Source organism: Pan paniscus, chromosome X (genome assembly GCF_029289425.2).
Source record: "Pan paniscus chromosome X, NHGRI_mPanPan1-v2.0_pri, whole genome shotgun sequence".
Lineage (NCBI taxonomy): Eukaryota > Metazoa > Chordata > Mammalia > Primates > Hominidae > Pan > Pan paniscus.
In genome coordinates this window covers 109,214,632-109,224,795 of record NC_073272.2, presented here as the reverse complement: position 1 = coordinate 109,224,795, position 10,164 = coordinate 109,214,632, and the positions used below count along the sequence as shown (strand labels likewise).

The 10,164-nt window shown below is 42.1% G+C and overlaps 1 protein-coding gene across 16 annotated transcripts in view; it reads left to right on the top strand.

Moving 5' to 3' along the window:
- The first annotated feature begins 337 nt into the window (after positions 1–337).
- The window catches only part of ACSL4 (acyl-CoA synthetase long chain family member 4), a 110,427-nt gene continuing 100,600 nt past the window's right edge, over positions 338–10,164 (top strand). For 7 of the 16 annotated variants that reach the window (XR_010111196.1, XR_010111195.1, XR_010111193.1 and 4 more), the window contains exon 1: positions 792–1,047. The gene's annotated coding sequence lies outside the window, so the exon portion shown is untranslated. Of the gene's footprint in view, positions 1,048–10,164 lie in introns of all 16 variants that reach the window. The other 9 variants (XR_010111198.1, XM_003822024.7, XM_063601560.1 and 6 more) reach the window with 8 other exon arrangements.

The window sequence follows — 10,164 nt, the reverse complement described above, 5'->3', positions numbered from 1 at the left end:
GGAACTGGAAGAATTCTTGAGATTTATTTTTTTGGGTGATATATTCTTGGCAGTTTATCAGGCCTCATTTGCAATTATGGTCTGTCCCTTTTGAAGCCCTCAGATAGTTCGCTGGCATTTTAATTTTAATAGCAATTTCTTGCATCTGTTGGAACAGCATTCGTATGACCGGCTTATAAGCAATGATCAGGGCTAGTAAGATGTCACAAAGCTGCGGTGACTTTTCCTTATCAGTTGGGGTTTTTTTTGCCATGATACCATCGTGGAAATGAAAGACAACGTGAAAATCCTGCGTCCTTGTGATATTTCATCAGTGGGAGTGAGCGGGGATCTTAACGCAGTAAGAGGCAAGATAAATGGATGAGAGGCATTAGTTCAGGCTTACAGGAGCAAGATGCTTTTAGTCAAAGTGTTTAAGATAGCTCTCTAAACCAGGAGCAGTGAAACCCAAAAATGAGTGTCTTTTGAGGGCAGCTGGAAGATGACCCGAGGGGAACTTTTATCCTAGGGTGGAGTCCTGCGAAGCAAGCCGCAGGTGAGGGCGTGGGCCAATTCTGCGCCTCACTGCTGTTAGGCGCAAGGACATCCCGAAACACACTCAACGACACCAGCAGCGAGCCTGACAGAAGCGGATCGCCAGCGGGAGCAACAACTTGAGGCGAGCCGTTAGCCGCCTCGCCTTCCTCGCAGCGCCCCTCCCGCGCCCCGGGAAGCCCGTTCGGCTCCGCCTTTTCGACTGACGTCCCGGGCGAGCGGGGGCGGGCGCGTGGGTGGGCCGAGCCGTCTGCAGCCAGCGATTCGGCTGGCTCTGCCACACCACCGCGCGCCCCCGCTCCGCCCGCCCCTCCGGGCGCGTCTTTTCCGGGCTCGCGCTAAGTCCCGCCTCCGCCGGCTGTCCGGGTGCGCGCGCGGCGCTGCGGCTTTTTCTCTGGCCTCCGCCGCGCGCTCCTCCTCGTCCCAGCGCTAGCGGGCACGCGGTTCCTTTTTGCGAGCTTCCCGAGTGCCAGGCGCCGGCCGGCTGCGAAGACGCGGTGGGCCGCCCCTCCGGTGAGTATCCCTGGATGGGGAGGTTGCGGCCCCGGCACCCCTGCCCTGTCGGTACCAGGGCCCCATTTCCAGAGGGGGACTGGCGTACCTCACCTGAGCCGGGAGGAGGTTGGGTGGGCATTCCAGCTCCTGGAGTCGGCTCGCTTTTTTCCTTGAGCCAGGGCTATCTATCCGCTCGCCTCCGCTGGGGCCGGTAAGATTCCCGAGGTCACTGTATCTGCTCCTGTGATGGACTCTGGGGTCCTCGGAACCCCAGCCTGCCTCTTCCTGCCGCTCACCGCATCCCGAGGGCCAGAAGTCATCTTCCTGATCGGGGTACTAGGCTTTGCCACGGCCCTTTCCGGAGGAGACCATGAAGTGCTTGCTAGACCTCCAAACGACCTTTAGGGTGCCCCTAAACCTCAACTCCATTTTGTCCCCTCCCAGTCGCTCTGTAACTGAGGGCTAGGGAGCCTCTCTAGCCCTAGAGGCATCCGCCCTCTCGAATTTGAGGGATGCCGTCGCTTCCGATATCTTCCTTGCTTCCGATATCTTCCTAGCTTCCGTAGGCTTAGGTTTGTTAGAAAACAGCTGGATCCTGGCGAAGCGTGCTTTCCTTCCTTCCCCCACCCCCGTTCTTTCTGTCTACATCCCTGCCTTCAGTGGGTGCTATATATTTAGTATGAGCTTTATTCACTTCCTCTTCCTCTCGTTTGAGTGCCCGAAAGAACTGTGGCTGATGTCTATAGACATAGAAAAATCTAGGGGAATATGATTCATTGTCTAACCCCATCAAGGGGTTACATATTTTAAATAAGACGTCATTTCTCCTCTTCACTCCAGCATCTCCTCCTTCAAAGGCATTTTTCACCCTCTTGAAATTAATTTGCTCTATTCGCTCTTTTCACCTAAAAAAAAGGTCAATCGTCGCTCTGAGAAACAACAGTGAGATGCAAAATAAGGGTAAAATGGCATTGAAATGAATCCCTTTGAAAAAGTAAGCGGTTTGCTTTATCAGTTAATGGTCTCATCAATGCTTCAGTTTCCTCTTCTGCAAAAATCAGTCTGTTGAACTAGAGCATATCAAAGGTTCCTTCTAGTGTTTTGATTCTAGGACCTCTAAATTCATGCAGGCTGCATAATGCAAATTTAACCTGATTAAAGCCTTATTTCTCATAGTCGCTTGTCACCTTAGTTTTTCTTTTATTTTGTCTCTAACAAGAAAGACTTTTAAATGTTCTTGATACGTAAGGCAGCAGGTGGAGATTCAATGATGGTACTGCCATTGAGCATATCGGTCAAGATTTTAACAGTGTAAGGCCTCTTCCTTAAATTGTAAAATAGCTCATCTTTTGATTGAAACTGCTAAAGTGTAAGACATGTAAGACTCCTGTTAGAATTAACACTCTCTGCCATTTAGGTGGGGGATGAAACATTAAACTGTCAGTATACTTGTACCTTAGAATAAAGTACCTTATTGTCCTGCTATAAGAAATAATTTGACAACTAAAAATCCATGGAAGGTGTAATACAGCAATTGAAAGCTTGAGTAAATTCAATTTTGTGGGTTTTTTTTTTTTTTTTTTGGAAAACCCCCTATTTAAAAACACAAGTGATTTAGATTAAGATATTTCTTTCAGTATTTTTGGTAGGGGTGAGATGGGTGAAGAAAGAAGAGTCTTGTTCAATTCAGACAAGAGAAATGAATTGGAACTCTGGAGAGGCTCAGGTTCTAGACCCAACTCTAGATATATATTTAACCTTGAACAAGTCACTTCACCTCTCTTAGTTTTTGCATCTGTAAAATAAGTGTCTTTATGGTTGTTGAAATGATCCACAAGTCCCCCAATTTGAATGATATATTCTTATAATGAATATATATGACAAATATATATATACACACGTGTATATATAGGTATACACACACACATATAATGCAATTTGCGTTAAGGCTGTCATAAATCCTGTTATACCAGTTGACTAGAATGTTTTTCTCAAAGGTTTGTGTATAGTGGTTTCAATTTAGGTATACTTAGTCCTTAATCCTGATTAAATAAATAATTATATGTGAAAATCTATAAACTCAGAAGCATTTTACAAATGTTGGGTATTATGTTAATTTCTGCTTGCAAGTGAAATGTGTGTTATACCGCACTATTTTTTAAATGTCCATGGCTTTTAGAAATTTATAAGGGAATGGCTGGGTGTGGTGGCTCACGCCTGTAATCCTAGCACTTTGGGAGGCCGAGGCCGGCGGATCATGAGGTCAGGAGATCGAGACCATCCTGGCTAACACGGTGGAACCCCGTCTCTACTAAAAATACAAAAAATTAGCCAGGCGTGGTGTTGGGTGACTGTAGTCCCAGCTACTTGGGAGGCTGAGGCAGAAGAATGGCGTGAACCCGGAAGGCGGAGCTTGCAATGAGCCGAGATCACGCCACCGCACTCACATACTGCCTTACAACTGTAATTGGCTAGGAACTTTAAAATAATATGTGGGCATCTCATTCATTTATTAATTCATTCAACTATCTTCTTCCTTCATCTGTCACGTATGTCAGGCCCTCAGGACATGATGGTTAAGACAAACCCTACTCTATGAGTTTATACTTTGGGCTGATGGAGATGGTTGGGGGGGCATGTGGAGAGACAGATGTACATCCAGTTTATTTTTGTTAAAAACAACAACAGTGAAATCAAGGACAAACAAAATTCTGGAGAAGTTAAGTTTCCATAGGGGAGGAAGAGATGATTCTATTAATTGTAGCCTGTAGACTCTTTGACATTACCTTTTTCTCCATCCTTTCAATTGCTGAGCCTTTAGCAAAAATAAAAGCTTTGTTTTTCCACTTCTACCATTGGCTGGTCTTATATACTCTTTCTTTCCCTTTTAACTTTTTATTTTGAGATAGTTGTAGATTCACATATAGTTGTAAGAAATAATACGCTTTATCTAATTTCCCCCAATAATAGCCTCATGCATAAGTATAGTGTAACATCACAACTACAAAATTGAAATCGATGCAATCCATCAACCTTACTCAGATTTCGTCAGCTTTAATGCAGTCATTTGCATGTATGTATTTAGTTCTACATAATGTTATCACGTGTAGATTTATATAAGCACTACCACAGTCAAGATACAGAACAATTGCATCACCACAAGGATCCTTTTTGTTGTCTTTTTATAGATGTAGCCATCTCCCTTCATCCCTGACTCCTGGCAACCACTGGTCTGTTTTTCATGTCTATAATTTTGTCATTTCAAAAATGCTTATATAAATGAATCACACAGTATATAACCTTTGGAGACTGACTTTACTTCACTCAGCATAATTCCTTGGAGATTAGTGCAAGGAATATACCCTTTATCAATGGCTTGTTCCTTTCCATTGGTGAGTAGTATTCCATAATATGGATTTACTGCAGTTTGTTTAACCAGTCACCTCTTGAAGGGCATCTGATGTTTCCAGGGTTTTTGTTTGTTTTACTTATTTATTTATTTTTTTATTGCCTATTTTGAATAAAGCTCATATGAACAGTTGTCCACAGGATTTTGTGTGAACATAAATTTCTGTTTCTGAAATGCCTGAGAGTGTACTTCTTGGGTGGTATAGCACTTGCATGTTTAGTTTTCTAAGGAACTGCCAAACCATTTTCCAGAGTGGCTGTACCATTTTACATTCCCACCAGGAATGTGTGAATGCTCCTCATCCTTGACAGCATTTGGTGCTGTTACTATTTTTTATTTTAGCCATTCTCATAGGTGTGTAGTAATATATCCTCCTAGTTTTAATTTGCATTTTTCTGATCGCCAATGATGTTGATCATTTTTCCATGTGTTTATTTGCCATTCTCTGTATCTTCAGTGAAATGTCAGTTCATGTCTTTTGTCCATTTTCTATTTGGATTTTTTTTTTTAACCTGGTGAGTTTTAAGAGTTTTTTATTATTATTATTATTATTTTTTTGAGACGGAGTCTTGCTCTGTTGCCCAGGCTGGAGTGCAGTGGTGCAATCTCATTGCAAGCTCCGCCTCCCAGATTCACACCATTCTCCTGCCTCAGCCTCCCAAGTAGCTGGGACTACAGGCACCCGCCACCACACCTGGCTAATTTTTTTTTTTTTTTTGTATTTTTAGTAGAGACAGGGTTTCACCGTGTTAGCCAGGGTGGTCTCGATCTCCTGACCTCATGATCCACCCGCCTCGGCCTCCCAAAGTGCTGGGATTACAGGCGTGAGCCACCGCGCCCGGCCTTTTTATTCTTAATACTAATCATTTGTCAGGTAGTGGTATGAAAATATGTTCTCCCAGTCTGTAGCTTGTCTTTCCAACCTCTTCACAGGGAATTTCACAGAGCAAAAGGCTTTAATTTGGATGAGGTCCAGTTTATTAATTTTTCCTCTATGGACTGTGCTTTTGGTGTCAAGAAATCTTACAAACTTTTGTTATTTAATTTGATTCCTTTCTGTTCTGTATAACATCCATTATTTCTGTAAGCTATTTGAGCATTTTCTCTTTCAACAATTTTAGAGCTCAAATATATTCTGTGAACAAGTGGCCTTAATGGCTTAGAATGTTAATGCATATTCACACATGCTCTCACTATATTAAAATGGCTGCCTTAAAAATATAATGTCTACCTCACCAGGCTGTCAAAGGCAACATTAAAATTTGTATTTTAAAATTAAATAGACGCATGATATGCTAAAGAGATTTTTGGTTTCACTTTCTAAATTAAAAATATTTTGGCAAAACTGTATCATTTTCCATCAAGGATTTTGGTAAGTAATCCAAAAAACAAATTTGTGTTCTTATTTAAATGTACTTTGAAAGTCTACTTCTGCATTTTGAGTAGTGAAGTTATGATTCATGACCATGTATTTAGCAGACTTTTCTACTCACTGTTGATTATGAGAATAATGAATAAAAGATCATTGTATTTGACTGTCTAGACTGCATTTTTCCTTTTATAGCAGCTACATGACACTCATTGTAACTGTCTTTTGAAATAAATATTAGGTTCAAGGTGATGTTTACAGTTTTATATTTTGAAAAATGTATGTGCTCATATGAGAAGGACTTATAGGAAAAGGTTAGTGATTAATTTTGAGAATATTCATTTCTGTAAGGCAGTACTGAAATTATTTGTCCCTTCAGTGTTACTATATTTACTCAAATATGTGTGCAGTGAGGGAAGTAGATTGTTATTTGAAAAAGATAAAACATTGGTATAAGGCAGGGGCTGGCAAAATACTGCCTGTGGCCAAATCCTGCCCACCACCGGTTTTTGTAAATAAACTTCTCTTGGAATATAGCCACATCCATTAATTTATGTGTTTTCTGGCCGCATTCACAATACAACATCAGAGCTGAAACAGAGCCCTTATGGCCCGTGAAGCCAATTTTCTCTCTGGACCTTTACAGAAAAAGTGCTGACCCCAGAGATAAGGTAACCTTATAAATTGTTGATTACACACACACACACACACACACACACACACACACAATTTAACAAACTACCCTGACTTTTTATACCTTCTGGTTACATTTCCAGGTGATATTGTGATTCAGGAGAGTGCATTCATTTTCTTTACTAAGTCTCCAAAGCACTGTGGTCTAGGAGCAGCAATAAGGAATGCATAGAGAGTTGAGACGGTTGATTTTGTTGTTAAGTGTGGGTTATTTAAATGTGAATGTGAATTTACATGTGTGGCAATCAGTAAGCTGCAGATAGACTTCTATGCAGTCTATGATGTCTTTTGGAGACCCTGTTGTGAGCCGTAGCGGTAATAAGAGAGCCAGGCATGGTAGTGTTTTTGCTCCTGAAACTGCTATGTGATCTTTAAGTACATAGTAGTAAGAGCCTATCAAACTGAGCTTAGACTGTTGGTTTATTATTTTGTTTGTACAACTTCCTTTTTTATAACGAAGCAGTTGACACTTTAGTTCTTTTAAGTGTTCTAAGTGTGATGTTGAAAATGGAAATTGAGTAAAGACAGGTGGCTGTGTATTTAGAAAGTAATAAATCTCCATCTCTCATCATACACAAAAATAACTTAAGAATATATTTTAAAAATCTAAGTATATATTTAAAAAAATCTTCTGGAAAGTGTAAGACATCATAACCCAGTTAAAAAGACAAGTGATGGCCGGGCACTGCGGCTCACGCCTATAATCCCAGCACTTTGGGAGGCCAAGGTGGGAAGATTGCTTGAGCCCAGGAGTTTGAGACCAGCCTGGACAACATAGTGAGACCCTGTCTCTAAAAAAAAAAAAAAAAAAACAACAACAAAAAAACCAAAAACCAAAAAAAAAGCCAGGCATGGTGGCATGTGCCTGTAGTCTTTACTACTCCAGAGTCTGAAGTGGGAGGATCCCTTGCGCCTGGGAGGTCGAGGCTGCAGAGAGCTATGATTGCACCACTGCACTCTGGCCTGGGTGATAGAGTGAGACCCTGTCTCAAAAAATAAATAAATAAAATAAATAAAAATGAAAAAGCTTCTACATATGCATTAGAAGCTTTAATTGACCTCCACTTAATTGACTCACCACATTGAATAATTTTTATTTCCTTTGTAAAATACAGTGTACACTGAATACTTGGTATTAGTTGGTTGATCTCCAGTACTCCAGTGTGCTTGTTTACCTACCAGTACAGTAATTTTTTTTACTACTAAACCTGTATATGTTGGTTGTATTTGTTTTTTTGTTTGTTGGTTGGTTTGTTTGTTTTTGAGATGGAGTTTTGCTCTTGTTGCCCAGGCTGGAGTGCAATGGTGCAATCTCGGCTCACTGCAACCTCCGCCTCCTGGGTTCAAGCAATTCTCCTGCCTTAGCCTCCTGAGTAGCTGGGATTATAGGTGCCCACCACCATGCCTGGCTAATTTTTTTTGTATTTTTAGTAGAGACGGGGTTTTGCCATGTTGGCCAGGCTGGTCTTGAACTCCTGACCTCAGATGATCCACGTGCCTCAGCCTCCCAGAATGCTGGGATTACAGGCGTGAGCCACCGTGCTCAGCCTGGTTGGATTTGTTTTTAAAAGGTAATTTGTTTAATATGTTGTAACCTGACAATATATGAGTGGGGGAGATTGGAGTTCTTTTTACTGAAAATTTACAAATGAAATAATATGATGTCTGGGATTTGCTTAACATTATACAAGGGGTGAGGGATGGAGGTGGGTTGTGGGTAGTATGGAAGAAACACAATTCAGCACATATGAATAACTGTTGAAGCTGGGTGATGGTTACATTTAGATTCATTATGATGAAACATTGTTTTGAGAAGAGTTAATGAAAACAAGTTGCAAAAAAAAATACTGTCCACTTAGATGTGGGTAAGATGACTATACAAGATATGTGGAAAAAATATAAAAATCTAAAAGAGTTTTATTTTATTTTGTTTTATTTTATTTTATTTTTTGAGACGGAGTCTCGCTCTGTTACCCAGGCTGGAGTGCAGTGGCGTGATCTCGGCTCACTGTAAGCTCCACCTCCCGGGTTCACGCCATTCTCCTGACTACAGGCGCCCTCCACCACACCTGGCTAATTTTTTTGTATTTTTAGTAGAGACAGGGTTTCACCGTGTTAGCCAGGATGGTCTCGATCTCCTGACCTCGTGATCCGCCTGCCTTGGCCTCCCAGAGTGCTGGGATTATAGGTGTGAGCCACCGCACCAGCCATCTAAAAGGGTTTTATACTCACATTACTTGTCAAATGTAAAATCAATGGGCCTGGAGTTAGAGAAAAAGGTCTTGGCCTCTTGGCCCCATATAGAAAGTTTGAGGCTGACATGGTGGCTTATCTTGTAATCCCAACGTTTTGGGGGGCCAAAGCAGGAGGATTGCTTGAAGCCAGTTCAAGACCAGCCTGAGCAACATAGCAAGACCCTGTCTCAAAAAAAAAAAAAAAAAAAAATAGCTGGGTATGGTGGCACACACCTGTAGTCCCCAGTCACTCAGGAAGCTGAGACAGGAGGATTGCTTGAGGCCAGGAGTTCAAGGTTGCAGTGAGTCATGATCACACCACTGCATTCCAGCCTGGGAGACAGAGTGAGATCCTGTCTTTAAATAAAAAAACAAAACAAAACAAAAACAAAAAAAACCCAGGTCAGGTACAGTGGGTCATGCCTGTAATCCCAGCACTTTGGAAGGCCAAGGCAGGCAGATCTCTTGAGGCCAGGAGTTTGAGACCAGCCTGGGCAACATGGAGAAACCCTATCTCTACAGAAAATTATTATTATTATTATTATTATTATTATTATTGAGACGGAATCTTGCTCTGTCGCCCAGGCTGGAGTGCAGTGGCATGATCTCGGCTCACTACAACCTCTGCCTCACAGATTCAAGCGATTCTTCTGCCTCAGCCACCCGAGTAGCTGGGATTACAGGTGCCCACCACCACACCCAGCTAATTTTTGTATTTTTAGTAGAGATGAGGTTTCGCCATGTTGGCCAGGCTGGTCTCAAACTCCTGACCTCAGGTGATCTGCCTGCCTCAGCTTCCCAAAGTGCCGAGACTACAGGCGTGAGCCACCACACCCAGCCCAAAAAATACAAAAATTTAGTTGGGCATGGTGCCATGTGCCTATGGTTCCAACTACTGGGGAAGCTGAGGTGGGAGGATTGCTTGAGCCCAGTAGGTGGAGGTTGTAGTGAACCATGATCACTCACGTCATTGCATTCCACCCTGGGTGACAGAGTGAGACCTTGTCTCAAAAACACAAAAACAAAAATTAGCCAGGCATGGTGATGCACACCTGTAGTCCCAGATACTTGGGAGGCTGAGGCAGGAGGATAGCTTGTGCCCGGGAGGCAGAGGTTGCAGCGATCCAAGGTCACTCCACTGCATTCCAGCCTGGGCATCAGAGCAAAACCCTGTCTCAGAAACAAACAAAAAACCAAAAAAGCCCCCCAAAAATAAATAAACCAAAACCACACACACAAAAAGTTTGTTGAATGAGCATATATATACCACTGATGAAAGGAAGGTGAAATGTTTGCCATACATATTTTTATGATCGTTTACCTGAAATTAACCTTTTAAATTACATAACCAATTGTTCTAAATCACATTAGATAAAAGGGTTTCTACTGCATAATATCCATAATATATAAAGAGCTCCTAAAGATCAATA